The sequence below is a fragment of the Sebastes fasciatus genome, chromosome 9 (assembly GCF_043250625.1).
Source record: "Sebastes fasciatus isolate fSebFas1 chromosome 9, fSebFas1.pri, whole genome shotgun sequence".
NCBI lineage: Eukaryota > Metazoa > Chordata > Actinopteri > Perciformes > Sebastidae > Sebastes > Sebastes fasciatus.
In genome coordinates, this window is record NC_133803.1 from 4,798,512 (window position 1) to 4,816,466 (window position 17,955).

At 39.5% G+C, this 17,955-nt stretch overlaps 1 protein-coding gene across 4 annotated transcripts in view; it reads right to left on the reverse strand.

Moving 5' to 3' along the window:
• LOC141773667 (echinoderm microtubule-associated protein-like 6) overlaps positions 1-17,955 on the reverse strand; it is a 512,018-nt gene that overhangs the window by 151,982 nt on the left and 342,081 nt on the right. The gene's annotated exons all lie outside the window — the stretch shown is intronic.

A 17,955-nucleotide genomic window follows, 5' to 3' on the forward strand; every position in this document is an offset into this window, starting at 1 on the left:
TCCTTTTGAGGTTTGTGGTTTTCTTGATTTAAACAACATTACTCAACCTGGCTAGACTGAATTTTTTTTTCTAGACGACCACAACTTAAGTTCATCATAGTTTAGTCAGCTAACTGGGTTGTTGGAGGACAGGGTAGGCTTCAGTCTCTGCTATATTTAGTGCGTGCTATTAAAATATTGTCTATAATTAACCGTTTTGTTTAGTCTTTGTTTCACACAGTCCAAATGGTGTGGTGGTATATTCAATTCTTTTACCCGTTGACCATATTATCTAAAACATTGACTGATTTATTGATCATTTAAATCCCTAGTTGTTTACCAAAGCCAGAACTTCAAAGATGTCCTGTGGTATTTTCATTATTTGGAAAATATGTCTCACATTTGTGTCCTTCCAAACATGTTGAATTAATTTCCGACCTCATAAAGATTTTTATTTTAATGTTCTGAGACATGCTTGCATTGTTAAATCAGCTCGCTGCTTCTTTTTCTCTTATACCCCCGCTGCTATCTTTTACTGCACCGTTGAAATATGTTAATAAATCAATATATATGCAGTCTGCTGTACTATGTATCCATAGACATGCCTGCCCACCAGAGGATAGCGTATCAGTGTCACGTTTTTCCTCCCCGAGGCGGAACTATTACAGCCGTGTATGAAGGTGCAGTACAAGCAGGGGGAAACAAAACCACTTAGTTAGGTTTAGGAAAAAACATCATGGTTGGCCTTAAAATAAGTACGTAAGCTAAGTACAATGCATACGGAAATAAAGTAATATCATTACGGATAGGGATGTCACGATACCAGAGATTTAGTCGATACCAATACCAGTGAAAATTCACCAGTCTTACAAAACAAAACATTGGTCTCGAACACCGGTCTCCTGGTTGAAAGTCCTCTTTCTCACCTCGACATCACTAGCTCTGAGCATACAGCATATTGACGTGGATGTGTTTACATTGCAGTCAGTACAGACTACATGACTACTACAAAAGCAAGAACGGAGCTCTTATTACACGCTGTTGCCTTGCGCATTATCTTGTCATTCACATGCCTTTTCGTGTGACCGGGTTGATGTATCATACCATCTCCATACTTGTGTCTTTGTGCTGACTTCTCAGCTTTCCAGTCGTACACAATTTAAGTAATTCCCAGACTTTTTAGGCACCCCAGTCGGCAGAAATATTGAGATACACCATTTTAGAATAGGTGAAAATAACACATATACTGCATTCAATAACTACATGGCTTTTGCCCCAAACTGCATACTGCATTTAGCATAAAAATATGCTCAAATCATAACATGTCAAACTGCAGCCCAACAGGCAACAACAGCTGTCAGTGTGTCAGTGTGCTGACTTGACTATGACTTGCCCCAAACTGCATGTGATTATCATAAAGTGGGCATGTCTGTAAAGGGGAGACTCGTGGGTACCCATAGAACCCATTTACATTCACATATCTGGAGGTCAGAGGTCAAGGGACCCCTTTGAAAATGGCCATGCCAGTTTTTCCGCACCAAAATGTAGCGTAACTTTGGAGCGTTATTTAGCCTCCTTCCCGTCAAGCTAGCATGACATGGTCGGTACCGATGGAATGTAAACAGTAAAGTCAGTCCTGTTAGTTAAGAGACATCCTGCTGCCTGATGTTAGGCTACTATTCTGTTTATTGTTGTCTGGAAATACCAACCACTGTCAGGTCTCCATGTGGAAACTGAGGTTTCACCTTTCATTGTGTTGTTTAACGGAGGAGCCATGCGGGGACACAGTGCACAACTAAAAACAGTACTGTGAGAACAAGAAAGCCGTGTGTAATAAGTAATAATATAACTATTGGATCTTGCTCGGTAGAAATGTGGAACTGAACCCTTCCCTGATCTGTGTGTTGGATTTTGGGACGCTGGTTTGTGACACATTTCACACGCGGCTGCTGGGACACGCATGTGACAGATGCATCTCACTTCATCATATGGGTGTCAGACTTGACTGCGGTCTACGTGCAGCTGAGGGGTCTGGTGACGGCTTCTGAAATGACTTTATCTCAGCATATTAAAAAAAACAGGGACCTTCAGAAACAGAATATGGTTTAATAAGGGCACATATAGATAAGAAATGTGTTCTTGTCATTCAGAGCTGTTTTACACCAAATTTGTACAAGAGAGTTTAAAACACACTCAGGTGTTTTCACTTCTGTTGGCTGATCAGACCTCTATACTCAGGACTGTCTCCCTCACCCTCCGTGGGACAGCTTCTCCTTTATATTAATACATGGACTTTGGTGCCTAATGTAATTCCAGGCTCCGCCCACCTTAAAGCACAGCTCTAGTCAGCCAGAATCAGTGAAGACACCAGGGCTGCGGTGGAATAGTCCTTTTTTGCTGAGGAAGGTTCCTAACAGAGTGAAATGACCCGGAAGTATCTCAGTAGCAGCCGTGATAAGAGCTGTTCCAATTCTCCAAATGCTGAGGAACGGAGCTTCAATGCTTCCTTTATTATCTCCTTTAGCAGATGATACACTGGAACCATCCTTTACCAAAGGAAAAGAGAGAATAACATCCCATAATTACGGAGCCTAGAGAAAGTGCAGTCGGATTCTCTGAACACCACGGTTGTCTTTTCCTAAGTCCTCATGAATTCTCCTTCTCATCTTTCCTTGACCTCATGATGTTATCAATCGAGGTCAAGGAAAAGTGGTTTGGAAAAGACGTTAGGATGTCATTTTTTTTACTTTTCGAACGCAACCCTGTACCTTTAAAGTGATGCAGTGATGCAGAAGGCCCAATTCCAATCCGGCCCCTGCACCCTCCCACCCCAACTCAGCTCAAAGAGGCACCCTTCTTTAAGGTGGAGGGTATAAATACAGCAGCAAGCTTCAAGACAAACTTATATATACGGTATATATACAGTATATACTGTATATATATAGGGCTGTCAATCGATTAAAATATTTAATTGCGATTAATCGCATGATTGTCCGTAGTTAATCATGATTAATCGCATATTAATCACATTTTTTTATCCGTTTCAAATTGAACCTTAAAGGGAGATTTGTCAAGTATTTATTTAATACTCTTCTCAACATGAGAGTGGACAAATATGCTGCTTTAGGGTAAATGGACTTGTCGTGTGCTGAGTTTTTATAGTGAACCCAAATGCAGAGTAAACAAGCAGGACGGAAGTTTTTTTAAATAAAAGCGAGCTTTAATTAAGCTGACAAAAATCCAAAAACCACAAAACAAGGAGGGGAACAAAGTACAAAGAAAACATACCAAAATCAAACCGAGAACAAAACAAAACTACAAACCAGAGGATACGAGAACACGGGCAGGAGGAACACTAGGACCAGAGCTGGAGGAAACAATGAACACGGATGACAAGGTAGACGGGACTGGGGTGACAAGACGAACCGACAAGGACAGAGGGGAAACACACAGGCTTAAGTAACAGACAAGATTACACACAGGTGAAACAAATCAGGGCGGGGCAGACAATCAACAAAAGGCGGGAAAACAAACAAAGGAGGGAAGTAAAACCAGACAAGACACAGGAGGAGTGAACTACCAAAATAAAACAGGAAACACCGGAAATATATACAAATAAACCAAATCCAAAATCACAAAAGTAAATAATAAGAGGCTGGCACAGCCAGAACATGACAGGACTTGCATTTATATAGCGCTTTTCTAGTCTTCAGACCACTCAAAACACTTATGCAAATATATGTATATATTTATTATTGGAAATCAATTAACATCACAAAACAATGACAGATATTGTCCAGAAACCCTCACAGGTACTGCATTTAGCATACAAAATATGCTCAAATCATAACATGGTAAACAGCAGCCCAACAGACAACAACAGCTGTCAGTGTATCAGTGTGCTGACTTGACTATGACTTGCCCCAAACTGCATGTGATTATCATAAAATGGGCATGTCTGTAAAGGGGAGACTCGTGGGTACCATAGAACCCATTTACATTCACACATCTGGAGGTCAGAGGTCAAGGGACCAAAGACATGACAGTTTTTCTCCGAAAAATTTAGCACAAGTTTGGAGCGTTATTTATCCTCCTTCGCGACAAGCTAGTATGACATGGTTGGTACCGATGAATTCATTAGGTTTTCAAGTTTCAAATGATACCATATTCACTCTAGTCTTAAAACTGAGCCTGCTACAACCTCTGAAAGATTGATTGCATTAATGCGTTAAAGAAATTAGTGGCGTTAAAATGAATTTGCGTTAATGCGTTATTATAATAATATGTTAACTTTGACTGCCCTAATATATATATATATATATGTATTATTTAATATATATGTCTGACTAGACAAGGGTATATTTGATCCTAAATACAACGTAACCTTTAAGTTATTAACGTCTGTATGACAACATTAAATGTCTATCTTAGTTTGAGCAGTTTAGTTTATTGTTAGTACGATGGAACTTGTACGGAGCGTATTTCATGACGAACACAAAACAGCGTTGCACGTCGTCAGTAAGGGCAGGTGGTTAAGTCGGCATCGATGCAGACTCGCTGTTGGGAGGGTTTCATAACCTGCTTTCACTCCCTGCTAATTTGGGATGTCACAATATGGCGAACACTCCACGTGAACGGAGTGGAAGTAGGTAGGGAGAGGGTGTAGGGGCCGGATTGGAATCGGGCCGAAGTGTACCCCCAGACTGCGTGACATCACTGTTGGACGTTGTTACCAGATGACATGTGTCCAGAGGAAAGTTACTCTTTAACTGGTTGGTTCACCAAAACCATGCCTACATCAAAATATATATTTCCGTCTTACATCTATTTCATTTGTGGTGCTCACATCATTGAAACATTACACAACAAGTTCAACAGATTTGTCCATAAATAGTGTCCCCCTCCTTCTGGATAATCCACACAACACTACTCACTCCACTCAACAGTAAGTACAGTCCATATAGAAAGTGCTGTCATCCGTAGTTCAACGAGGCTACCTCCTATGGCACGTGTCAGCAACCTGAGGCTGCGGAGCCACATGTTGCTGTTTAGATCCTCTCCAGTGGCTCCCTGTGGATTTTTAATAAATAAGCGGAAATGAATAACTGTTTTTTTGTTTACATTTTCATTTTTATTTATCATTGTTGTAGGATTATGGTACGACGGAGTATTAGGGACACATTGAGGAAAAACAAATAAATCTGAGATTTTGAGAATAAAGTCAGAAGTTTAAGAGAAAAGTCATAGTATTATGAGAATAAAGTCATAATATTAGTATATATATGTATTGTAGTAGTAATTTTACGTCTTATTTTCTTTTTTTCTCGTAAAGTTCTGACTTTATTCTCGTTATATTACGACTTTTTTTCTCGTAAAGTTCTGACTTTATTCTCGAAATCTCAGATTTTTTTTCCCCTCAATGTTGCCCCTACCTCACTGCAAATGTTTTGCAGCTCCAGACAGGTTTATTTTTTTTGTTTTTTTTTGCTTAAAATGGCTCTTTTGATAGTAAAGGTTGCCGACCCCTGTCCTATGGGCTAATTGACCCCTAACATCTGGAAGAATTCTAAACACATCATGGTATTTATCAAGTTTTCTTCAACTATAATAACCTTGAGTATTCCTTTGGGGGATCTGATGACTTCAACAGATGGCCTCAGAGTCAAGCAAACAAGAGGAGTGGGTTGCAATCAGTCCAGGTTTAATGGCCGGGTATCAATAAGACTGGAAAATACAGCTGGTGCCGTCTCACGCAACAATAGAGAGAGAACAATTGAGTAATGGATTTTAAATGGGCAAACAGGATGTGTAATGGACATAACCACACCATAGAAAACATGAAGAAACAAGAAGACCCTGCCCTCAGTTACCTCTGTTTGATTAGTTTCCATCTCAGGAGAGGCCAACAGGATGGCTGACATCCTCTGATAAGATAAAAGGATGGGCCAGTGTGAGGAGGTCTGATAAGGATGATTTTTGAAAAGACTCACAAAGAGAGAAATCACTGAAGAGAAGAGTAGATCATCTATAGCTGACTGCAAAACATACACATGGACCAGAAGTATTTTTAACAGCTGAGACTGTCAGCGGGGGAATTCACATTTCCTCAATTGATTTAACAGATGATCTTATGTATGTGGGGAACATACATGCACACAAAAAAACAAACATATCTGATTGCATGTGCACTCGGTCACAGATATGCACGCACGTACACTTTAGCTGTATGGTGAATTTGACCAGTGCATGCTCAAGCAATGGAATGAGCAGACACGCATGAAACCCCAGAACACCAGTGCTGGTACAGACTGTACCGTGATAAACAACAGCGTAACAACCAGGAACATGTAACACATTGTGCTATTTCATATTTAACCACTTAAGAAATAGAAAGGCGAACGGTAGTCAACGGCGAGAGACAAATATCTTTTTGATCCCGTTTGAATTGCGCCATGAATCACACATATGATGTTTGTCAATTTAAAGGTCTCATATCATGCTCATTTTCAGGTTCATACTTGTATTTTGTGTTTCTATTAGAACATGTTTACATGCTGTAATGTTAAAAAAACAACTTTATTTTTATCATAATGTCAGCTGATGTTATTTACATATACTGCAACAGGAAATAAACTGGGACACATTTAGAATGTTTACGTTTAAAACCATGTCATGGTCTAAATATTGTATATTTGTGACATCACAAATGGACAGAAATCCTGACGGCTTGTTTCAAACACACAATTTCTGAATACGGGCTGTGTGTATTTCTCCGTATATTGAGCGTTTTGAAAGTTTAACAGTATTTATATAATCACTTAAACCTGCTTTATAATATAAAAGACATGAAAATCTCACTTTTCACAATATGGGACCTTTAAAACATAATGTTGCAAGTCTAGAAAGTCTCAGTTTGTCGTAGAATCATTTAGTTTTGTGTGAAACCGCTCAGTGAACTACATCTCTCGTCTCGCACAATATACGTCACCAACACTAGCTAGCTAGCTAACTTAGCTATGACCACGCACAAACGTAACGTTATCTGACCTGATGTGTTTTATCCAGCGACTTCTGGTCTTTTTATCAGCCGGGAAGAGAAAGAAGGATCAGACCTGTTGCTGGTGTGAGTTCATCCCAGTAGGAAACACACAGGCATCGTAGCTTCAGTGAGAGAGACGCCACTATGTAACTTTTGGGTGTGTCGTCTTTCTAATTACGTATTTTCACAGTCTGATACTGCAACTTTCTTGACTTGCAAAATTTTCTTTTAAATTGACAAACGCCATATGTGTGATTCATGATGCAATTCAACAAAAATCTCTCTCTCTCTCCGTTGACTACTGTTAAAAAAATTTCTGATATGAGGTCCCATGGTGTCCAACAGAAGGGGCTGGACTTTGTCTCTCTATAAATGTAATGGAAATATTACCAATTTATTCACAAGTTTAGCTACCACTTTTCCTTGGTGGAAAAGGACAAAGAAAATGCACTTAAAAGACATTCTCAGCAAATACATGAACAATACAAGCTTTAAAAAGGAGAAGAAAGAGGTCTGTGCATGACGATGGTATCGGATTGTTCTGTATCACACTGACCCATGATGATCTTGCTTGACTTTTTTCTGAAGATTTTTTTTGTCAAAAATGTATTTTTGCAGCAGCTTAACCAGCTTAACCTCCAAGTCTGAAAAGTGAAGCCAATGTGGAAGTGCCTTAAACTTTCATTCTTTCTAACAGCCAGCAGGGGACGACTCCTTTGGTTGCACAAAAAAGTCTGATTGTATAGAAATCTATGGGAAAATGAGCCTACTTCTCACTTGATTTATTACCTCAGTAAACATTGTAAACATGAGTTTATGGTCTCAATCACTAGTTTCAAGTCTTCTTCAATACAGCATGATGTTCATTTAGTAAATTATGGTCCCATTTAGAGTCAAATAGACCATAGAGCAGGGGATGCTTTAGGGCGTGGCTACCTTGTGATTGACAGGTCGCTACCACGGTGTAGTCCGGTCTGGGAGTTGTCCGTGTTTTCGTCTTACAACTTTAACCCTTTCACAGTGTGTTTTTAGCTCATAAAACACCTCTGGAGGATCATAGAGAGAGGATGATAGTGACATCATCAATTTGAGCAAAAACAGAATGTCACAGAATGATGCATGTTTTTGGGATAAAGTGTAAATATAGTACACTCAGCATTTTTAACTTTATAAAATATATACATAATATATGTATGTATGGAGCTGTAATGTATGCAAAAACATACAGACAACATACAGATTTACAACATCTATTCATCAACATGAACCTTTTTTCCTCTGCCTATCTACAGTACCCATTTATCATATATTAAACTACATTATGTTATCTAATATGATAATATAGGCTACATTTACACACAGATTAGACACTTCTGAAGACTGAAATGTATATTTCACTCACTCCACCATCCCAGCAAAGATTTACTTCATATAGTAGACCTACTAAAGTTGTTCAGCTGGAAGTGTGGCAACTGTTGCTAATTGCTCAATAATGTAATGAACTAGGACTGGGTTTGTTAGAGAGAGAACAGGCGACAGATGGATCTTTTAGCAGGTTTATTTTGAAAGATAAAAGTTTAAAAAGGTAACGTTACAAATAGAACTTGTGTAAAACCAGCTTTAAAAACAGATGCGCGTACAGCTGGCGGTACCGTGAGGTATTATTAACACGGTGTGTTTCCGTGTAACGTAACGGCGGATGTCTCATTCAGCAGCCTTGTTATGTTCGTTACACTACGTTGTCTCTCACCGTCCCGTCATCTACCGCTTTTTTCTTCTTCACGCGGACGGTCAGAACCTCCCGCACCTCAAAGTCTCGGCAAATATCTGTGTTGTTGTCGTCCGTTCTTCATCTCCGGTGTGTCTGAAATCATTCCTGCTGCCGCCCCGCTGTTTGTTTATGAACCACAGCGACCTGTGAGAGTTGCGTCACGGACCGTGCGCCCTCATTTGCAACTGAATAGGTTCGTCCCGCCCCGTTTGTTAGCGACCTTGGTCCGTGCAATTCACATCGACATCGACCCTGGTCCGACCCTGGTCTGACCCACCTCTCGACCTGGGTCGCAAAGGCGAGTCGATCAACACGGGTTAACCCTTTCATACAAAAAAACAACCCTGGTTCAACCCTGGTTCAGTCCTCGGTGTGAAAGGGGTAAGTGTGTTTAACCTTTAACACCAACTCTCTATAGAGCAGGATTCAACCCTTTTCATCAGCACAACATCGTTACTGCACAGGAATGTAGAAATGAAAGGAATGCACGCTCACACAATCCTCCTCCTCATATGCACAACAGAATGTGAACTTCGTATTATTCATAAATTGTATGAGCATTTATTGGGGGAAGATTAAGAACTCACTGTTGGTCAAAATTATGAGATGTGAACTTTGCTTCAAGGCACATTTCAGTTTCTCACATTTACATTATATGAATGATCACGCTTGTTTGTCATGACTGGAAACACAACAGATGTTATTGAGCTTTATTCACCAAAGCAAGAACCTACAAAATAGTGAGGGCTGCATCTGAAACCAGTGGAGCGATAAACATGTCAGCTACAAATTATAGGCCACTAAATCTAAAACATATTTGGCAACGTGGCTTCATTTTTTAGATAAGTTTGCGCCCAAAATGTCAGCCTTCAGCACATACCGAACTTATTGATAAAAGAGGATTGTAAAGACTGAAGAGGTGAACAGAGTGAATTTGATGAATACAAAGCTGATGTTTTCAAGGATTTGGGGTGATTTCCATGGTTGAATAGAAAGATTTCAGCAACAATCAACCACGAGTGCAGAATTTCGGAACTAATGCTAATTTTGAAGTTGCTAGACTTCAATTTAAGAGATGAATCCTATAATGCAGTGGTTCCCAACCTGGGGTCCAGGCCCCCCTTAGAGGGACGCCAAAGATCACAGGGGGTGCACAAGAATTTGTCTGCTCTGAGGTTGTCAAAATTAGATTTGCACATGTATAACTAAAATCATAATAACACACTTACTGGATCATTTATACAAAAATCTGTATATAAAACTTATTATTTTTTGCTACTTAGTAGGCCATTCTGTTTGAACCCGACATTTTGCACAGTTTCAGATAAAGATCAGGCTACACTAATATTATTAGTATTATATGATTTGTAGAACTAGATTCCAGTGGTGGCTGCGAAGGTTTATTTGTGACTTTTGTGATCCAAACATTTCCAATAACTCCAGAGCGTTGTAAAGTCCAAAAGTCAAAATTTATTGAAAAAAGATAGATGTAATCATTTAAAAAATACACATCATTTATTAACTAACGAAATATTCTGGCACAATCCGTATTTGTTGGCGTTTAGCCTTTCAAAAACAACATTTGCTCTTCCGCTTGCTGCACACAATGGGAAGCCTGCACCTGTATTAGTAAGGTGGTGTAGCAGCAATCTAACAAATATAACATTACAGGTATTTAATCATAATAACACAAAATCTATTTTGGCTCTAACACTATTATAGTTAAAAAAAAAAATTATGTATCTTCAATCGCTTGGCGAATCCGTCACAACGTCATCACTTTATTTATGTTGACAAAACTGACGAGTTATATTCATTAAAGAAAGTTGACTCATTTAATACACGGTATCACCTTATTCACGTTGAGGATTTTGTTTGAGGATTTGTAATTTTTTTTAAGGGTGATGACGTCAGACATTATCGAGGGAGGGGGGCTCAGTTTTTTCCTCAGATACAAAAAATAGAAAAGCGGTTGGGAACCATTATAGAATGGACTGTCTTACATTTAGCTCGTCCCTAAATGCACCACTGGATTAAGAGGAACTCGTTGTCTGTGCAGTAGCAGATTTCTGGTTCATCCATCGTGACAGGGATTTCATTCTAGCGTGACCCTTGCAGACCACTGGCACTCTGTTGGGAATTTGAAGGTAACGATGAGGAGGGATTTCACTCTCACAGACCTCCCCGAGGACTTTTTTGCCTTTGTTTGCCTGTCTTCGTCGCTTCAGCCCGAAACCTTAATCTTCCAAAACGGAGCCAGGCCCCGAAATTCTTAATCCCAAATGGGATTTACTTCACTCCCTCTGTGTCTCCTGAGCCCTTTAGGGGTTGAAGAGGCCATCCATTGGAATTCCGCTGTCCTCTTAAATCTCAGTATGTGGTCAGAAAGCCACTTCCAGCCCATTCATGTCATGCCCTCCTCCTCTCCCCTAGCTCGCCTCTAATGCCACAGACTTCACAGGATGTCCTTGAATTAGACATGTATGATGTTTATTTACTCATAAACCTGTGTTCTAAAAATGACATGAGAGGGAACTGTCTGGGGTCAGTAGGAAGTTCATGACATAAGATTTTCAGTTCACAATGGAAATGCATACAACTATGCAACAAAAATTAGGCCATTGACTGTACCTCCAGATTCTTCTTGTGTTACAAGCTACTGTGGGAACGGGACTCTTAGCAGGTTGAGTTGGCTTGTTGTTCTGCTTGTGCAGGCTAAAAACGTCTCTACTGGCAGATATATTGTCAAACAGGTGCCTCGTAGAAATCAGTTGGTGGCAAAGGCCTCAGCCACAACATGCACCTGTCGAGCTACAGTTACAGTACTGTTTTCATTGCGGTTCTTACATTCCCATTCATTCCTCATTTCTGCATGATGGTTCTGTGAAAGTATGCGCGCATGAAACATTAACCCCTTACCATTCCCCCTTCTTTTTTTAGAGTGGTAGGGGTTTGGGGACAGGGGATGTTCAGGAGTAGATAAATAGTGAACATAGAAGTGGTGCACATCATCTGAAGATTAATTTGAGATGCAGCTCAGCACTGTGTGTCAAGTTGTTCTAGTCATTAATAAGAAATACAAAATGAATAAATGAATTAATCAATTAAAATAAATTGTCAAAGTGTATAAGAGTGTAGAACATGATGATATAATTGTGTGATGTCCATCCCCATGCTCTCTTATGTCTCGTAAATTGTTGCAGCAATTTTGGAGTTGATCTCATTTGTTACACAGATTTGGTGCTAAAATTAACCATTTTCTAACTATCGAGAATTGATAAAAATGATCAGTAATCCCTCCAAAATACCACATTAAGACACCAAGACCTTGAGGAACACCATAGAAAAAGGTATCAAAAACCTTTGACATTTGGAGATTTCTGCAAGAATTGCATTTTTCTGCGATTGGATGGCGAGCCCTTCTGTTGTGTAAACTGCTCAGAAACCCCCTTATTGTCAATCTAGCTAGGTAAGCCATCCACCCTCTGAATGCTCTAGGTCTCTAGTTTGTGACTGTAAACTTTCATGAGGCTGTGATTATCCTAGAGGTCACCACAGGACAGTGAGCTCAAGTTTCAAAAATGGTCTCACTACAATGAACTACTATGGGGACTAACATCATCACACATGAATACAGTTGGGCTCACTGGATCCGCAATAGTCTCAACTTTACAGTGACATCCAATGTATGTAATTCTAAGACTGTTTAGGGATAATAAAATGGGCATGTTTGCAAAGGGGAGACTTGTGGGTGGGTACCCATAGAACTCATTTTCATTCACATATCTTGAGGTCAGAGGTCAAGATTGAAAATTGACATGCCAATTTTTCCTCACCAAAATTGAGGCTAACTTCGTAGCGCTATTAAGCTTTTTTCCCAACAAGCTGGTTGGTACCAATTGACTCCTTAGGCTGTTCATATGATACCAGTATCTTCACTCCAGCTTGACAACTCAGCCCGCAACAGCATCTGAAAGACAGAATGGCACCGGACCCGTCGGCGGTGTTAGTTTATCATTATTTCACCCATGATTACTGATTCTGTTCAACTCAGCTCATTGGAGACTGGATTTTACGATGTTCAGGAATGTGTGGTGCACCCAGAAACTGATTTTATGATGTTGTTCAGGAATGTGAATAGATGATCAGTCACATGAGCTGACTACATGGGGATCATTTGTCCACTTGGAAGTTTAGGATTGGATGAAAGTGTTTTTGCTTTTGGCTAGTCAATAAGAGTCAGTAGTATTTTGGTTCATTGTTATCTGAGGTTTGTGTACCTTCATTGTAATTACAATTGCTATACTTTAACCCCCACAGTGTTTTGTGCATTAATTCATGGGTCCAGAGTGTTTTTACTTATAATTTCCACAGCAGCTCAGTGTTTTTCTGATGAAGGAGGTGTCTCGTAGAAACCATCCGCTCCCTTTTTTCTTGACTCTGTTTCACTGCTTCCCTCTTTTTTCTCTTATTTTCTTTGTCTCTCTCCTATCCTTGGAAAAACCCAGTCAAGGCTGTGGCCTGCTGCACTGAGAAGCTGCTGACTGATTTTTCCCCCTTTGGCTACACAAGCCAGAAAACAAGTCCGACGAACCAGCCTGTTCTCACTCAGGGTGTCAAATACCACCGCTTTGTCACAGCCCTCGGCGTGTGATACCGACGCACAAGGCACGCTTTAGTGTTTGCATGAGACCTACTGGGCTTTCAAGTAACTACAATGTAAACCCATCTGTGTCAATACTTCAACACTCAGAGAAAGTGGTCGGGGAGTGCGAAAAACACATAAAGGGTGCTGGATGGGTCCAACAAACACAGGGCTTTCATCCAGGAGACCACTGTTTGTGTCCTGTGTGTAAAGTTTCACTTTCACTTTACAATCAGCTGTTCGTGTCCACTGTTCACAACGTTAAGTTTCATTTTCACTTTACAAACGTAGTGATTTCAAGCCCAACCAAGATGTTTTTTTACTAAACCTAACTAAGTGGTTTTGTTGCCTAAATCATAGACTATAGCCTATAAGAAGTGGATGTAGTGACCGTGACGTCACCCATTGGTTTGTGGACTGCCGTTTCGAAGCCTCGAGTTCATGTTTACAATGTTTACTGAGGAAATAAATCAAGTGAGAAGTAGGCTCATTTTCTCATAGACTTCTATACAATCAGACTTCTTTTTGCAACCAGAGGAGTCGCCCCCTGCTGGCTGTTAAAAATAATGCGTTTTTGACCCACCCATCCACCCCGACCTCCTCCTTACGCTGCGCTCGACGCTCTCTATACTTCCCGGTTCACAATTATGTGGATTATATACGAATTGATTTCGTGCTGACCATCACAATTTTTTTTTTTTAATTTGTGTCTATATACACAAATCAATACATCACATTTTGTGACTATTTCACGAACTGCCTTGAGACTGTGTTGGTGATACAGTACAATCCAATACCATAGTCAAACCTCTTCTCCTTTTTAAAACTTGTATTGTATTTGCTGAGAATTCCAGTCTTTTAGGTGCATTTCCTTTGTTGTTTGAGCCGCATTGGATTCACCTTTCAGACCCGGAAGTTACCCACTGGCCTAAACCTAAGCAAGTGCTTTTGTCTGAATCCACAACATCAAGCACGAGTTTACTGCGACCGTAAAGTGACGCCCCGAGTTGGGATGTGTTGGAGGAATGTGAAGGTACAGAGAGAGAGAGAGCAGTTGTAGAGAGACATATTCAGCTACAGTAAATAAAGATATTTAAATGGTCATTGATGTAATGAAGTGTAGTTTTGTGTCTTTATAGCAGCAGAGAGAGAGCGAGACAGTAGTCCCTCAGTCTTCTGTGGCCCAGCTCCTCCTCGGTCGGTTCGGGTTAGTGAGGAAGCAGCCAGACTAGCCCTCCTTCACACATGATTTCTGTCCATAACCACAGCAGGCTTTTTTTAGACAGGGGGGGAGAGACAGGGTGTGGATGACTACCACGACTATATGAGCAAACAGTGGGAGACCAAAGCTTAGTGTGTCCGGACCAGACTCACAAAAAACAACCGTAAACAACGCCTCGGCGCGGCAGTTCAGACGGGCCCACGTGTTATGACGAAATTATACATGGGTGTCAGTTCTCACAGACACGTATAAGAAAACAAGCTGCACTCTGAAAGCAATAGAAGAGAGGATTGTAACGTGCCTACTTTGTTTTCTTCTCAGACGGATTTATAGCAGGATATTGTGTTGCATAAAGGCATCAATTGATTGCACATTTTTTTCCTGTAGTCATTTGTAAAGGAAAATAATTCAACATTTCAACTTGCTTTTTGGGAGGGGAAACTTTAAAGCTTTCATGTCAGTTTTCCCACAGTCACATGAATACAAGCTCCCTAAGGTACACTGTGTCTTTTTTATCACCTGTGTTGTTTCGACCTTGACCAAATACCTCAAACTGTTAAACACTGTCAGCATTGACCCTCAGCTTGGATACATGTGCTGTCTTTGCATGAAAAACTGTGTGGTTACGAGTGACTAATGCTAGTAAGATGACATGAGTAATGACACAGCTCCCTCCGTGACTGTTTACACACCATTACTTCCTATTTCTTCATTATTTACACAAACAAGAGTGTTTAACTGTAATTTTCAGTGAGTCAATCATCTAGTCATCACTTGTTGCGTAAAATAACTTTGGAACGTACTTCCATTGTGCTTCTTGGGATATATGAATAAAGCAGCCCATCACTTTCAAGTTATTTAGGCCAATTTGATTCCATCTGCTACACTGAAATAGTGTTAGGTCTTTTTGAACCTCTATCTTGCTCCAGAAATATGGACTGCTGCTCCAGGAAATTACCTCTCTACTGAGCAATCCAACTCAGAACAGCAAATTAATTCCAGCAGTCTTCTTTTCTCTTTTTCGAGTCGAGCAGCCAGCAAATGTGATGTCTCATAAAAAATAAGAGACTTTCAAGATGTGAGACGAAATAAAGTTGTTTTCCATCAGTTAATTTGCTGTATCTTTCTCTTTAATATCTCTGGTAGGGCTGTCAAAGTTGACACAATAATAACGACTTAATACAAATTTGTTTTAACGCCACTAATTTCTTTAGCGCATTAACGCAATCGATCTTTCGGAGATGGTAGCGGGCTCGGTTTTAAAGCTAGACTGATGATATTTTATCATATGGTAAGATATAAAAGTAAACAACCTAAGGAATCCATTGGTACCAATCATGTCATACTAGCTTGTTGCAAAGGAAGCTAAATAACGCTCCAAACTTAAGTTAAATTTTGTCGAGGAAAAACTGGCATGGCCATTTTCAGAGGGGTCCCTTGACCTCTGACCTCCAGATGTGTGAATGTAAATGGGTTCTATGGGTACCCACGAGTCTCCCCTTTACAGACATGCCCACTTTATGATAATCACATGCAGTTTTGGGCAAGTCATAGTCAAGTCAGCACACTGACACACTGACAGCTGTTGTTGCCTGTAGGGCTGCAGTTTGTCATGTTTTGATTTGAGCATATTTTTTATGCTAAATGCAGTACCTGTGAGGGTTTCTGGACAATATCTGTCATTGTTTTGTGTTGTTAATTGATTTCCAATAATAAATATTAACATATATTTGCATAAGTGTTTTGAGTGGTCGGAAGACTAGAAAAGCGCTATATAAATGCAAGTCCATTTACCATTTACCATAAAGCAGCATATTTGTCCACTCTCATGTTGAGAAGAGTATTAAATACTTCTTAAATCTCCCTTTAAGGTTCAATTTGAAACAGATAAAAAAATATGTGATTAATATGCGAATAATCATGATTAACTACGGACAATCATGCGATTAATCGCAATTAAATATTTTAATCGATTGACAGCCCTATATATATACAGTATATACTGTATATATATATATAAGTTCGTCTTGCAGCTTGCCGCTGTATTTATACCCTCCACCTTAAAGGTTTCTGGACAATATTTGACATTGTTTTGTTTTGTTAATTGATTTCCAATAATAAATATATACATACATATGGATAAAGCAGCATATTTGTCCACTCCCATGTTGATTAGAGTATTAAATACTTGACAAATCTCCCTTTAAGGTACATTTTGAACAGATAAAAAAAAATGTGTGATTGATTTGAGATTAATCGCAATTAAATATTTTAATTGATTGACAGCCCTAATATCTGGTTATAGTAGATTGTGGGTAATGTTGCAAATCAATGTGCAGGAATGCTTTGTGGCAATATTGAGTAATTTTATATCATGATATAAAACGACATATATCATGATAGATGATTTAAGACATATCTCTCAGCCCTATCACTGCATTCAGTGGGATTTAGTTTCAAGTTATTCATTGTCATATGCACAACAATTACAGAGAAGCAGTCGTTGGCAATGAAAATCTTAGATCTCAGGCTCCCTTAAACAACATCATTAAATATGTATGAAAAGAAAATCATGCAAGTAAAAAATATGAGAATCGAAAACAAAAAAATAGAGCAAGTTAAAATATAGGAATAAAATATAAGATATATAAAATAGTATAATTTGAGGTAGAAAGTAAATGAATAAACTGAATGTAAACAGGAGTGTAGTAAATGTATATGCGTAATGAGACGTAATAGCCTATACAGAGGTGTAAACACTTTGTAAAACAGTAAGCAAACGTATATGAAGGTAAAGTGACATTTAGTGGGCTTATAACAGCTCAAATCTGAAATATACATATACAATGTCAATAATAGTTATTTGTCATCACACTGTCTCTCTACCATTGTCAGTCAGTGATCATTGATAATAACTGACTGGATTCATGGTTTGCAGCAGCTTTGGTGCACCACATCACCAGTGGGTATTTTCTGTTGATGTGTCAGTAGATAAGGAAGAGATTATTCATCACCAAATATGGTTCAGGAATAGTCAAAGAGTTGGCAGACTGCTACACATCTAGAAAGTCATGGGTGGCAGATGACATTTCAGTGTCACCCTCACCACTCATCAAAATACTATGAAATCTTCCTCCTCCTCCACGAGGCTGATGGCTTCATGGACGGTCGGAAATTCTACAACTGAACGTTCAGGGCAGTTGAATCACCTAAAATCACCCAAAGCTTACTGCATTGTGCATGTCATTTAATCTCAGTTAGCAGTACTAAAAGGATGTTGCTACTTGTGTTTGGGCTGA